This window comes from Octodon degus, unplaced genomic scaffold, assembly GCF_000260255.1.
Source record: "Octodon degus isolate 3935 unplaced genomic scaffold, OctDeg1.0 scaffold00038, whole genome shotgun sequence".
In the NCBI taxonomy this organism is placed as follows: domain Eukaryota; kingdom Metazoa; phylum Chordata; class Mammalia; order Rodentia; family Octodontidae; genus Octodon; species Octodon degus.
In genome coordinates this window covers 16,418,191-16,434,014 of record NW_004524614.1, presented here as the reverse complement: position 1 = coordinate 16,434,014, position 15,824 = coordinate 16,418,191, and positions in this window count along the sequence as shown.

Below are 15,824 nucleotides of genomic sequence, written 5' to 3'. Positions count from 1 at the left end.
AGCAGAGATGTTTAGCCTAGCAGTGAGTATGCAGAACAAGAGATGTCTATGTCACATTCTAAAGATGGATGATTGTTATTCAAGAGTTGAGTTTTATACTGGCATAATTGGGTGTCATTAAAGAATTTCATGTAGGAGTTTGTCATGACAAAATTCATTTGAAGAACAGATGGTAAAGGATGTAGAAATAATTCTCACATTTGCACTACAAAATCAAAGAAAAGAGAGTCCTTTCCATTTTTGTAAGAAGACTTTTAGGGAATTTTACTCATAGTTTTAAATAATTAAATTCCAACCTGCTTGTGATAAATAAGAAATAAACTGTTCTACAACAACATAAGTCAAATTAAACCTTTTTTATATTTAAAAACTGATTATATTTTATATTTAATTATAAAGAATTTATGACCATGCTTAACCATCTTAAGAGTAATTATGTGGGTTTTATCATTATTGAAATATACCATAACATACAGTTCCCTCAAATTGCCTAATTCTTACAGGTATGTATAATCATCACCAGGGCGATTTTATGTTTTCATTGTCTGAGGAAGGACTCCAAACTCTTTTTAAAATTTTTTTTCTCTTTTTGAGACAGAGTTTCCTTATGCAACTCAGGCTAGCCTAGAACTCATTTTGTAGCCCAGTATGGCCTTGAAGTTGCTGCTAACCTGCTGCTTCAGCCTCCTGAGTGCTGGGACTAGAGGTGTGCACCAGCATGCCTGGCTTTTACCAAAGCCTGCAGTTCTCACCACGCTGTCCTTCCACTCCAGCCCCCATTTCATCCTCAGCCAGGTACTAACCTCCTTCCAGCATATAGATTTGCTGCTGAGGAACTTTACATGAATAGGATCACTTGTGCACTGTTTTATGACTGGCTCTTTCACCAAAAATAATGATTTTAAGGTTGACCCATGTGATAGTTGCTGTTGGGACTTCTTTATTTTATGGTCAAATAGCATTACATTATAATTTTGTTAATTTTGTATCTAATTTTGTTAATCTATCTGTCTGTTTCTGGGTATTTGAGTTGCTTGCATCATGAATTATGCTAATATAAGTATCTGTGAATAAGGTTTTATGTACACACATTTTTTCTCTTGTATAAGTATCTGAGGGTCAATTAATGGGCAATATTACTCTGCATAATCACTGAGGAAATGGCAAACTGTTTTCCATAGTGGCTATTTATTTTATTCTTCCAGTATGCAAGAATTTCAAATTTTTCACAACCTCATCAACAGTTGTTCTCGGAGCTTTTTATTGGAGCCATGATAATGGGTATGCAACAAGATTGAGTGACCAACCTGTGGGAAAAGAACATGAACAAACCTTGATAATGGGGATACAGATAACTTTGGATAAATATTGTCTTGAAGTTGCAGCTTTCTTAGAAGTATAATTCTTAAATTATAATTGCTTTTATTTCTGTCTGTGTATCTTTTTCCCCCTATCTTGCCTCACTCCCTTGAGCCCCCAAAGTTTGAGTCTTATCTTAATTGATTCAGAGGGGCTCAGGGCTGTCTTCTATGGCTATGTCAGGTATGCAGAGAGAGCCACTCACCCTGTTGAGCTCAGGACCAGTGGTCTCATGGCTGACCTAAAGGAGGCAAAGATAGATGAGTTCTGTTTGCTTGATAAGCCACCATCTTTTGTTAATCTGGAAAACAGGACAAGAACACTAGTAAGTCATTTACTTTTAAGCTTCATTTCATAATTAAGCAAAGGTTAAAAACTAAAAGCAGACTATTGGTTAGTGATGGCTTTAATCTACTGTTCAAAAGCACTGGGATTATAGGTGCTCGCCACCATGGCCAGTTTCAATCGCCATTTCAGTGCCCCAGCAGGGCATGCTGAGGATCGAACCCTAGGCCCCCACATCTGCCTAAGCAGGTGCTTTAATCCACTGAGCTATTTGGCCAGTCCAACTATTAATAGTAATTTAAAGAAAAAAGAAAAAAATGGGAGAAAATCAAGATAATCAAATTAGTTACAAATATAGTAGGAATACACACATATCTATGGCATTTCTCTCAAGTTAAGAGAAAATTTGGTGGTAACACTGTTTAATGTACAAAGCTAAATGTTGGAAGTATTTAATGCTGAAAGCTAATGTTGCTTCCAACTCAAATTTATTAGTCAGAATTTTCTGCTTTGCCTATTAGACTTAGAATGAAGAAGTTAATTTCCAATTTCATCCATAGTTGTACTTATCCCAAGTACAACTGGAGTCATTTGCAAAATGGAAGGTTGAAAAATCACTTCTCTGAACCAATGAACTTGGATGTCATTGTGATTAAAAAGTGAAAAAAGAAATGAAAGCATTCTTCAAGTGTAAGAAATAATTTTTATGTGATTTTTCCCATTATATGAGGGTAATGCTAAGGAATCTCAAAGAATTGAGGATTAAGTGGTACGTACACTCCCTCCCATACAGCTTGGATCAGCTGAAACTATAAATCTCCTTGTGGGAGTAGGACGGTGCTCAGGACCAACCTGGCATAATGTGTGACTGTGACTAAGTACAGAACGTGGCTGTCAGAACAGTGGGACAGCTGCCTGGGAAATGACATCAGGAGGAGGGAAAGGAGTACTAGAGAGCCCACTTTAAACACTGTCCATTCCTGTACGATTCTAGAGAAAGATTCTTAGACAAGGGCCTTCAATCATTCAGCTCCTATAATTAGAGAGGATCAAGCTGTGGAGATAAATAAAATTGAAGGCATGTTAGCTTTCTGATTCCATGCCAAAAATCTGATTATCTCATACTGCTGATGGTCCTACTATATTTTTCTTTGTGAAATAAATGTACTAGTGACACTGCCTGATGAATCCTGGTATGCATGATAGCCATGACAATAGAAATACAATATATGCCTCTTGATTGTAAAAACAAGATTCTGAACTTAACTAACTTTAGCCCTTGGGGAGATTGGGTAGTGCTACAGATACTGACAAAGTTGGCATTCAGAGCTTCGGGCAGAGTCAGGCACCAGGTTAAGGATCATTAAAGTGAGGCCTGCTGTCACACTTCCTAGAAAACAAACATGACTCTTACCCAAGGGACACATATGTGTGCAACACTAAATATATTTACTACCTAACATCCACAGTCATGTAATATTACCAAATCTTATTGTACATGTTACAGTGCAGACATATCTAAATCACTAAACACACACACAGGATCACAAATTCTATCTTCCTGGACTTAGATCAGACTCTGAAATGTACAGAATTGAAACAAATTCACATGCTAATAAAACCTGTACATGACTTTAAAGACAAATTAAGCACAGTATTGAAATGATAGAGAAGTTAAGTCAGAATAGAGTCAAATCTCTAACTTAGGTGAATAAATGGTTAAACAGAGTGAAAGGAATGAAACAAAAAACTTAAGCAACTGCAAACAAAGAAATAGTGGGAAATCAGAGTATCTGTGAAGTGAGGAGAACTTGGAGGGTAGAAAATTTTGAGGTGAAAATGATTTCCCCTGGAAATCATCTCAAGGGGTTAAATAACAAGGAATGTCTTTGGGTAGAAGAATGAAGAACAGAAAAAGCTAGTTAAGTTTAGAGAAAGTCAACATTCATAGAGATTCAAAGGGTGGAAGAGCAGTAACATAAAAGGTACATTGAAAACTGAAAAAATGTGTTTCTAACTCTCCACTCTCAGCATACATGTGTGATGCAGAGAAAAACAACACTCACAAAGCAGAAGCATGCACAGAAGGGGTTTTGTTAAGAGTACCCAAGTTTCAGGTTTGGGAAGTTGCACATTTTTTCAAAGTAGAGGATGATTTTTAAAACTCATTTCTTTGCCATAAAATAGATGAAGAAATAGTTGTCCCAAAGTTAAAAATAAAAGTATTATGGAAAAGAATAAAAGGAGAGAAGGAATGACTAAGAAAATAATGCAATGGGTGGCTAACTACATAACAAAAGTATAAACAAAGTATGGTTCTTCCTGGTGTGTTGGAAGATTTCCTAAACTAATTGCTCTCCTAAATTTCAGGTGTCTCTGGGAAGGACATGGAAGAATCACTTATATTTTTGTCTTACATGAGACAGCAGCCTTATTCTTGACTAATTGTATTTCTGAAGGACTACAGGCCAAGGCAAATAGACACACAGTGGGTTTAACTAGAGATTATGACCCTAACCATGAGTCTCAAATAGCAGAAGATTCATTCTTTCTCTGGGTAAAAGCAATACCAGAAATCAGTAGTGACTTGAAAGTTAATGCAGAAGATCAAGAGAAGAAAGAAGAGTAAGATTTGTTAAATTTAGTTCAAAGGTTATAATATGATCAGACAAGTTAATTTCTAGTTCTCAATTTTTATGACCTTTTTCAAAAATGAGTACTTACCTAAAATTTTCCCTAGAGAGATATTTATTTAATGGATGCTTATTTGTGCATTTTCTCACAAATTTTGAACATTTATTTTTACCAGGAGATTTCTTCACCTTTCAGGTCATGAAAATAGTTTCATGTAATGGTAAAGGTTTCTAATCAATCAGTTTTGTCCATGAAAGAAAAAAGAGTTTGAGAAAATTTTAATTTTTTTCCAAATGTTAATGCTCCTTGTGAGATGAAATTGATTTTTGACATATGAATCTCACTTTAAAGAGGAAGGAAAAACAAGGCAAAGGAAGAGGAGCAAAAAGGGAGCAGAGAAGAAGAGAAAGGAAAGTAAATAAAGAGGGGCAGCAGATGAACATGAAGAGCAGAAGAGCAGAGACTAGAAGAAAGAAGGAAGAGGGCAAACAAGCACTGCCCAGCACAAACGCTCACCTGGTTGTGATTTTCATAGAATTACACGTGATAAGCTCAATCCCACTTCATTCAGAAATGAGAGCCAGAGAATGTTTATGATTTTAGCCAGTGACTCTCAGCTTCCAGATCATGGAGCTGGGATCCAAACCTGCTCTCTGAATATATCAGTGTTTCACCAACCAAGAGCAAAGAAAGGCAGAATATTTTTAGTTTAATTTGGAACCCAAGAAGGTTTTTCCAAACACTGTTCAAAGGACATAATGCTCTTTATTTTTTTCTCAAGCCCCCATGTTTCGGTTAGCTGGAGTTATATTGTTTGTATTAGTAAGCTAATATTGTATTAAAATAAAATCATGGGGAAATGTACATAATAAATTAATATGCCCAAAATGTGTAATTATACTCATGTATAATTATTTCCTCTCACATTTGAGAACCTGTCAAAAATCATCCTGAATACACAAACCAAAAAGGCGTTTTTTCTTGTTGCTGTCTGCCTCTGCAGAACAGTTACAAGCAGTCGCCATGATACTCAATAAAAATTGCACTGAAATTAGTCCCAAGTTTGACCTACACAACAAAAACTTGAGTATGCTATGACATTAAGTGTGCTTTTCATTAAAGACATATCTGAATTATTGCCTTTTCACTTAATGTAGTCCAAACATTTTTAGCAGGCGGTGCCCACTCTAACTTTTCACATTGCTCTGTGTCTTCTGCTCTTTCAAGCTGTTCCATTAATTTGTCTCACCATCAACAGTAACCCCTGCTGACTCAGGGAAAGGTTGCTGTCATTTGATTACTTGATCAGTGGTGCATATAACTGTAGCAGCTAAAAAACCAAAAACTATAGAAAGCAAGATTACTTTCACATGCAGTATAAAAAGACAGAGAGAAACAATTGCAATGTAGTCACAGCAGATTCTATTGTCGTGACATCATGTTTCACAAAGGTTAATTGCATAAATTTGAGCTGAGAGCAAACTTAAGTGTTACTTTTGGATTTTTCTAAGTACAGTACCACACTTTTAAAGATATCTGTTGTGAAATTTTTGATGCATAGAATTTGCCTGACTCTAAAAATATGATGAGTGTTTTATTCTTACAGCATCCTGAGCAGGGTGGTTTAAACTATTGAAGAGATTTGGTTACTGACTAGAGGAAGATCAACAAATAAAGGGACAACTTCCTATTGTTCTCCTCCTGGTCCATTTGGTCTAGTAGCTCCCAGGTGCAATGATGGTTTTCCTCATATCAGAATGCTTTTTCAACCTTATTCAATAGAAAAATAATGGCAACTGTCAACATTGTGCTGCTTCCAGCACAAGCTACTGCAATAGAATCTCTTTCCACCAGGCTTTCATTTCCTGCTAAGGGGAAAGTGATATCTGTGAGGAAATTGTTCTAAATTGAGGGAAGTAGCACTGAAAAATTGATGACACAAAATCCTGAACCCTTTGCTCCCAAGTATGGGTTAGAGGAAATCATAAACTTCAATCAGGAAAAGAGAGGCACAAGGACAATTTCAAACTGATGTTGACCTTTGAAAATTTTCTTTTAAAAATTATTTCATTTTATTCTTTTAATACAGAGTCTCACTATGCAGTTTGGAATCATAATGATCCTCCTATCTCTGCCTTCCCAGCTCTGGGATTACAGACATGCACCACCGTGCCTGGTTTCGGGGCTAACAGGACATGCCTGGAGTTCCGGGGTTGGCACAACACATGGCACTGATGATGGAACTCGAGTCCTTGCACTTGCCAGGCAGGTGCTTAGACAGCCAAGCTATCTTCCCAACCCTAAATATTTTATTTCAAAGAGAAAAAAAAAAAAAAAAAAAAAAAAAAAAAAAAACAGTTTCAAAACCGACCAATCAGAAAGTACTAATAATTAATACATTGGATATTGCTATCTTCATAGCAGTTATTCAGAGTACAAGATATAGACATAAAAGTGTCCAAACAATATTAGCACAAATTGCATGTGAGTTCGTGCACAGAGAGTAACTGCAGAGCAGCTCCCAGTTCACAAGAACTACCACTTGCATTCCTCCCAGTGGGAAAAGCGGTCGCCCGTGACAACAAACTCAGCTGATCACTTAAGTATGCTGGGCTGGAATTAAGCTGTTTTCTACTCTTCGTGTTTATTAATACTATGACATTCTCTGTAGGAGATATGCATTCTAAATATAATATAAATGCCACAAAATATTTTAGCCCTGTGGTTTTCTTCTATATATCGGCCTTTTTATTTCTGTCATGAAAATGAGGAAAGTTAGGGTTCTGAAAGGGGAGTAAGGGTGCAGTGCCACACAGACGGCAGCTCCGCCAGGCTTCACAGGACCCACAGTACTGGCTTCATGGGGTGAGTGCCCTGGTCCTGTAGAGCACTGTACACTCTGTGTGAGTACTAAAAACAACTCTCCATCATTTTTATTTTACATATTGCACACTGTTTTCAACCCCATTCTTCACACTCCGTGTTTGCCATTGGAAAAACAGGGTACAAGTGGAGAGCACTTACAGGAAGTGGAGTCTCCCTTGGAAAGAGCCCACTGCTTTCTTCCTCTGCGAGTTTATGGAAATATCATTTTAGGCCCTACACCTTATTCAAAATCTCACCTAGCAAATGGCGTATCAACACTGATTTTTCTTTCTTCCCTCCTCCAGTGTACACAGTACAGTTGAACCCTCACAATGCCCAGTTCTCTGCTGATCCTCAAGGAGCCAATAGCTGAAGAAACACAGTAGTTAGAAGATGAAATATTTTATTTCGAAAAAAACCAGGACACAGGAAGATGAATGGCTAGCAGTGGGATCACTTTGCTGAACATTGTAAAGGAAAAGATTATGCAGCATCTTTTGTGGGGATGTTATCTCCCTCTCAGGCAGATGAGTGATGCAAGAGTCCATGTTCAGTATTTATCTTGAGAACTTGCCAGTTTTGGAAAATGAACTATGAGCATGTTATCTCCATCTCAAATTCATCTAGGTCCTAGAACTTGGAGGTGAAGTCAACATCAAGGTCCAGGAAAGGGATTATGTAGAGGTTTTCTGTGTGGGTCTCTGTATCTAGGTTCTAGCATAGCCAGTACCTTTCCTACACTTTTAACAACTGCCTTCAAATCTGAATATTTTTCAAGTACTATCTATGTAACCAAACTGAAATAATGACCAAAAGGAACAGCACCTAGTGCTGATTTAATGCTGTATTTTAGAATTTCCAGTTGAGAAATCCCATACTCTGTGAGGCCTAGTTTCATCTCAGAGCCTAATGTGACCTGAGGACAAGGTAATGCTTCTTAGCTATAATCAGATTATGCATACAGATTGTATCCTAGAATGGTAGGTGTGGTGTTTACACCAAGGCATATTCAGGATTATATTATAATAATTTGCAGCATCCATCCCCTCAGACAATTTATTCTGGTTACTACTAACCATTAGTGACCACACCAAAAAGTTGACCAAAATTTGAAGGCTGATTGACACAACTATCTATATAATATTTATCTTTCAGTCTTTTTGAGGAAATCACAGTGTAGTTCAGGCTGGTCTTAATCTCACTATGTGTACTAGGCTGGGCCCAACCTCAAGGCAATCATCCAGCCTCACACTTCTGTGTTGGGGCTACCTGTGTGTGCCATTGTGCCACCATATAGAAGAGAAAGAGGGAGGGAGGGAGGGAGGGAGGGAGAGAGAGAGAGAAAGACAGAGACAGAGAGAGAGACAGAGACAGAGAGAGACAGAGACAGAGAGAGACAGAGAGACAGAGAAGAGAGAGAGACAGAGAGACAGAGAGAGAGACAGAGAGAGAGAGAGAGACAGAGACAGAGACAGAGAGAGAGACAGAGAGAGAGACAGAGACAGAGACAGAGAGAGACAGAGAGAGACAGAGAGAGACAGAGAGACAGAGAAGAGAGAGAGACAGAGACAGAGAGAGAGATTCAGAAAGACAGAGACAGAGACAAAATACACTTTAGAAAAAGAAAAATAGCATGATATTTTTTCCTCAAAAGATGGTGCTAACCCTCCTATAGCAAATCCTACAGAATGTGTTATATCACAGCAAACCCATTATACTGCCAGTCCTTAGAGAAGAAATTGAAAATACACATGCAGCTGTCTCAATGGATGCTCTGACTGAGATTACCATGCAGCAGGAGTTTTCCATCCTAACAAATATTTGGTAGCTGATGGCCATCACTTTAAGCACCACTTATAATTGCATAGACCAAAGTAATTGGTATTAATCTCATGATGTTTTTATAAACTTAACATCAAAATATTTATATGAATTTTTCTTTTGCTAAAGTTAATATACTTTTTGGTGGAATATATGGAGAGAGCAAGGGGGAGAGAGAGAGAAAGAGAGAGAGAGAGAAAGAGAGAGAGAGAGACAGAGAGACAGAGAGAGAGAGACAGAGATTTCATTACCTACATAACTTCCACTTACTATTTGAATTCTTCTAGGAAGACAAAGATATAATAAAAACTCTACTTTTAATAGCTGAGCATGACCATACTTCAAACCCACCTCTCTTTTCTCCACTTGCCTCACATCTGGAGATGCCAATAAGAAAGGTTACGCACTGTCCAACCGAGCAAAGGCAGTCCTTGTACGAGATTATTTGCCACGGTTCAAAGCTCTAGCTCACTCCAATATGTCTGAAGTCAGCCACACTTTTCCTAACGTCTCAGATTACTTCTCATCCTCCCTGAAAGCCTTGTTTCCAGCCAAAACTATATATTGTAAGTTACAAATTCTATGCCTGCTTGATGTAGGAGATGTAACCACAAAATCAATGACTGTTTAAAATTCATTGCCGTAAAAGACACCTTGACATTAATCATTTTCAAAATGCTCCTCATTTCAAATACACTAATCCTGTGGCTTCATTTACTTTTCCTGCCACTCTTGCAGATCTGTAACTATTACTTCTTCAGTGATTTTAGTGCCACTGTTGTGGCTGCCTCCATGTCCTGAATTAATTCGAAATGTGAACCTTCATGGTCATCATGACTTTGAGAAAGAGCCAGAGGTTCACAAAACATCAGATCCAGTGAATGGTGTGGAAGAGGACACACCATAATACTTTTGTTCTTCAGAAATTGCCAGAAGCTTTTGGAATGAATTCAGAACACTCAAGCAACCAGAGAAAGACAGTCATAGAAAAGGACTTACAGGACTCCTTCTGAAAGTGGCAAAAACAAGAGAATAAATGTGTTCAAAGTGAGGAGGAGTATTTGGAGGAGGATTTATGGCAATGTTTTGTGTAATAAACTGTTTTAATTTACACATTCATCACATTTTCTCATCACACCTCGTATATGTTGCATCATCAGTTTGAACTTCAGACATTTTATTTATTTATTTATATTTATTTATTGCAGAACCAGGGATTGAACTCAGACCCTTGCACTTGTGAGGGAAGCACTTATTCCCCTGAGCCATCTCCCCAGGCCCTTGAGACATATTTTCAATAGAAAGCTTAACCTGTCTGCTTACAAGGTAACTATAAATCGAAGGAAACACTGAAGGCATAAAAAGCGCTCCTTTCCCTCCTCATGGCCATTCTAATCACATTCTAATCACTGCCGTGGTGTTTAGTAAGAGAAAGTTGCTAGACAGAGGTCTGCACTGATTGCCTTAATCCTTCTCCCTAATATTGTCACTAAATCTGAAAGTAACAAAAATAGCAATTTCATGTTTTATCTGTACTTTATTTTGACTAAAATAAAAATAACACTTGAGCAAGATAAGTTGTTTCTAAGGCCTGGATACACATGACTGTGCTAACCTGATCCCCAACGGGAGTAGCAGCCTTGGTCTCCGCACACGCACAAGACTAGTCTTCTCTTGCTGCCCCGCAGCAGCATGCAGCTAAGGCGGCAAAGACATGCAGCAGAAAGCCAAGCGGCAGCTTCACTCCAGCTCACACTGAGCCTTCACGCTTCGGGTCATGGGCATCACCACAAACGCCTGCTCAAACTGTACATTTTCCATGCCTAAAAGAGACACTAAGCTGACTTGTCTTCTCAAGGACACACCAGCAGAACACAGCTGTCAGGTGTTCGTTCTTTCTCTCAAGTCAATAGAAAATACCAGTGTGTCTTGGTAGCAAAACACAAAATCTCAGAAAGGAAACAAGAGCAACAACAAAATATCTCAGACCTTATGGAGAAAATGCTTTTCTTAAAAAAGATCTTAAAAACTAAATTTACACTTACTTACAAATGAATATGAAAGTTATTATGTACCATACTGATACACTTGAATGTCATCGTATGTGTATTTCTCATTTCCTTTTTTAAAAACAATTTTATATATTTCCTTTCGAAGATTCTTGTCACCAAGGATTTAATCAATCTCTTCAGTGAAATCATTCAGTAAGCACTCTCATTTTCAATGCAATCTCCCCTTTCTCCCCTGTAACAAGCATTCTCTTGGTATTCGTCCATAGCTGATTACCTAAATAGTTGGAGCAGGTATTTCTCCATAGTTTCAACCATATCAGAATTGTCTTAATCCAGTAACTCAAACCTTCCTTCAATCACTTTGCAATTTACAACATATTTTTTAACACAGCCCACCTACCGTCAACAAAGGATAACTGTGAATGGTTTCCCCTTTGTCTATGGTTCTTTTGCATGATACCTGCATGAGATTGATCAGTGTGTCTGCCGAGACTGAAAAATAATCATTGTGCAATGACTATTGAAGTTCTCACCTGACGTAGAAGGCAGAGTTGGCAGTTTTGCTCCTGTCTGTCAAATTCAACAAGACCTAAGATATATTAAATTTGGAAATTTACTTAAAACTTCTTTTGTACTTCAAAAATAACTCTTAAACATCTCTGAGGAATTGAAAGGACACACATCATTTGCTGGTTAGTCAGTTAAGGAGGGTGAGGCAATAGGCTCATTACAGGTCACCTAGTTTCCAAAGAAACAGGACCTTTCAAAGGTACCGCATGTCTCTGTTAGTTGATACATTGTGTCAACTTGGCTGAATGAGCTCCAGCAGATCTCAGTGTGGGGGCCTCGCCCTGAAGGTGGGCAAGACCCAGGAATTGAGAAAGGCAGGAGGTTGCCCTGCCTGGTTTCCTGCCGCCCCGCCCTGCTTCGGTGGCGAAGGCTCAGTCTTTGGAGGAGCTTGACCTTGGGGGCCGCGCCACTTTGGGGGAGCTCCGATCTTCACTGTGGAGCTCCGATCTTCGCAGTCAGCGCAGAAGGAAGAGAGAGGCTTGATGGATGCCACTGCAGCTGCTGCTCCTCCTCTGCTCTCATTGTTTTCTGCTGCATGAACTGCTGTCCTTTGCCTTGGAGCCAGCAGAATATGGACTGAACCCTCCAGTAACTGAGTTAAATAAACCTTTCCTTCCTTCATTTTGAGTGTCCGGTATTTGTCCCAGCAACGAGTAAAAAGTAACTAAGACAGTCTCTTTCAGGTTTTTCACTTTCATTCATTTAGCCTAACTTGTGCTTTTGTTAGCATTTGAATGACTTAAAATTTTATCAGCATTGTATAAGTTTCCAGGAAAGAATTAAGTGTTACAAAGGTACAGATAAGAATGAAAGGACATATTAACAACATAATCTTGTATCAATTTCACAGATTTGCTCAGTGTTTCTTCTAACTCTTTCCAGTGAAATATGGTTTTGATAGAAAGGTCATAAATTCATCTTAGCCTTGAAAGTATGTGAAGCTTCAGCATCATAAAAAATGACAAGAACAGTGCCAGAGAGATGGTTCAGTGGAATAAGTGCTTCCCTGGCAAGTGCAAGGGCCTGAGTTCAATTCCTGGTTCTGCCAAAAAAAAAAAAAAAAAAAAAAAGAAAGAAAAAGAAAAATGACAAGAACAGATCAAAGTGTGTCCTCAATTTCTCAGGGTGGGGTTGTAGCTAAATGCAAAAGCTCTGGGTTTAATTACACTAATGAAAAAAAAAAAGGAAGAAAGAAGAGGAAGGGGAGCAGGAAGAAAAAGAAGGTTAGGAGGAAGAAGAGAAAGAAGTTATTTCAAAATACTTCTATGACAAATCTATGGCCAGTTGCGTAATACTCCAGGGAGGTAAAAGGAGAAAGGAAATTGTAGCAACTTGAGTGTTGTCAAGAAAGTTCTTGATTTAAAGAATACACATAATTATGGAAAAATATGAAGGTATAAAGAAGGAAGAAATCCACAGTGACCTGAGGCTGGGGAAGAAATTGCATTCATAGCAATCAGAATGCTTTTTCATTTTTTGCCACACAAAGAATAAAATCAGGACGGAGCAAGGTCTGCTCAACCTCTGATGGTTGACACGTCTGAAGCTCTGCTTGGCAGCTTTGTTTTCAATTGCTGTTTCCTCAAGATTTATCTTCAATTAGGTAGGGAAAAAAATTATGTTTTGCTATAAAGAATAGAAATGTAAATGGGATGCCAAGAAATAAGAGAGCACTTAATTACTTTAAATAAGCTTATGGGGCAGAATAACTATCTTATGCTACTAAAAGTGGATTCAAGAGCCAGGGGTACAGCTGAGCAGCATGCTGCCTGCCTGGCAAATGCAAGGTCCTGAATTTGCTTCCTAATGCCAAACAAAAAGCGTACCAATAAAAGTGGATGTAGATGAGGCCACTGAATGAATTGTATTGATCTGTAATCAACTATAGTTGATGAAAGACAAACAACTGAAGTGTAGATTTTAAAATGAATGTGAATTATAGTAGTTAATTTGCTATTAGCTACTGGTCCAGTTCTAGAACTCATTATTAAATCTAACAGATTTGGGGCAATAAGAGGAGGCAAAAACTATCCAGAGCCATGATCACACAGAATTACTGTCACAACATTTAAATCTCTTCCTGAGCAGGCAATCATAACTGCTTCCAGGTGTACTGATCAGAGCAGATATCAAAAATCAACCTACAACAATATTGAAGATGAAAACAGTATCCACCAACTTCATTGACATTTATAAACATATGACTCCACATATGTTTACATTTTTCATCTCACAGAGACAATATATAAGGACATAAAAATTCCACTAGGAAAGAATTGAAATCACATAAAGTATAGTTTGTGAATGATACAGAATTAGGTACAAAAGGATAACAAGAAAACAATGTGTTGGCCACCTTTCTCTTGCTGGGACAAAATACCGCATACCTGTGATATAAAGGATGAAATTTCACTTGGGCTTCTGGTTCCGGAAGCCTCAGTTCGGGGTCACCCAGCTCTGCAGGGATGGCAGAGGGGAGCTGCTCCACTCGTGAGGTCCTGAGGGATCAGAGCAGGAGAAGTCAGAAAGGAGAGGGCCTGGGCCTCATTCAGTACCCAGGGTCACACCCTGGGGACCTGCCCAGGCATACCCCAAATGGGCTTAAATGACCTCCCCGGCATCTCACCAGCCAATCAAGTTGACAATCGAGATTAACCATCACAAGATTCAGGGAAAATATACAAAGTTGCACACTATTACGATAAATAAACGGCATCAATTTTATTTCTATATATTTGAATTGGAAAACTGACAAATTTAATATAACATATATCATTTATGATGGCATCAAGCGGTATGAAATACTTCCCAAAGAAACACATCTAAAAAACATAATTAGCTCACAGTTGCAAAAATTTGTTACAGCCACTAGAGGTCAGACATTTAAATCTGCAATATGAACCTCAAAGCCTTAAACTCATTCAGTTATCAATTTCGTATCTTGATTTTTAAAATATTCTTTGAATATGCTCCCAGTATTAAGTCTCTTGCATTCAAGGAGCCCTGCATCAAGGAGCATGCTCTTTACATTGTATTTAATTGTAATATTCCAGTGGCAAATGTAATTCAGGAATGCAGAGACAGGACACCACCAATGGGAGAATTATCTCATGATTTTCTAAAAAGGATGTGAAATGTAAGCAGCGATTAGACGTGTACCGCTTGGCAGATTTCAAAGTGCTTCCGCATTCCACCTGGTTAGTAACGTTGTAAGAATTGGATTTTTAAAAAAATAACCACACAAATCTGTCACATGGTAAATACGTGTGCTGATTAGTGCAGCTGAAAACTGGCACATTCTGCTTCGGAACCACAAAAATGCCCAAGCAATAATTTGTCACGTTGAAAACTTAGTTACACATTTGGTGGCTTTATACTGCTTGGTTATTAAAGTAAATTTCTTATTTTACCAGCGCTATATAGTACCACCTCAAATAGTGATTTTTCTGAACTTATTTTCTTTTGTATATGAATGCTGAGGGATACTAATGCAAACTTAAGCCATCAGAATAAATGAAACTATTATTATTTTAACCAATCTCTGCATACTTAGGAGTTTATATTACTTAAAGTGAAAATAATTTATTAAATACAAAAATGCAGAAATCAAAGAATTAGAGTGTTTTCTCATTTAAAGGCCAAAGTAACTACTATAGGCCATTTTCTTTTCATAATAATCAAACCTTGGCCTCTGTGTTCACTAGAATAATTTTCTGTCTCCCACACTCAGCCTTCTCTACTGACATCTTCCTCTTTCTGCTTCACTTCTTCATCTTCCTTCTTTGTTTGTTACAGTCTAGGAAGCTATTGCATCCAGTCTCCTGGGAAGTTCACAGCTTAGACATGGCCTAAAGTCCTATCCATAGCCTTCATTTTGTCTACAAATATGTTTGTCTCTCAGATATCTCTTTCTAACATTTGTTAGAGAGTTTTATCCCTCCTCTCCCCACAGCAATAACATAATAGCCAAAGAGTGGTTTGCATATAAGAACTTCAGTGAATAAAAAAGCCTTTGTCAGATACATACATTTTAGGGAAAATGTAACACTTTGCAAGTAAATTTAAGCAAGAAAAACAGAAACCATTATCATGTATGAGAAGACCAAAAAGAAGAAATCTCACCAGGCATTGTGGTACATCCCTGCAGTCCCAGCACTTTGGAGGCCAAGGCAGAAGGATTGCATGAGTTTGAAACTTGCCTGGGCTCAATAAGTGAGTTCAAGGCCATCCTGAATTGGCTAGTGAGGCTCCATCTCAATAAATAAATAAATAAATAAA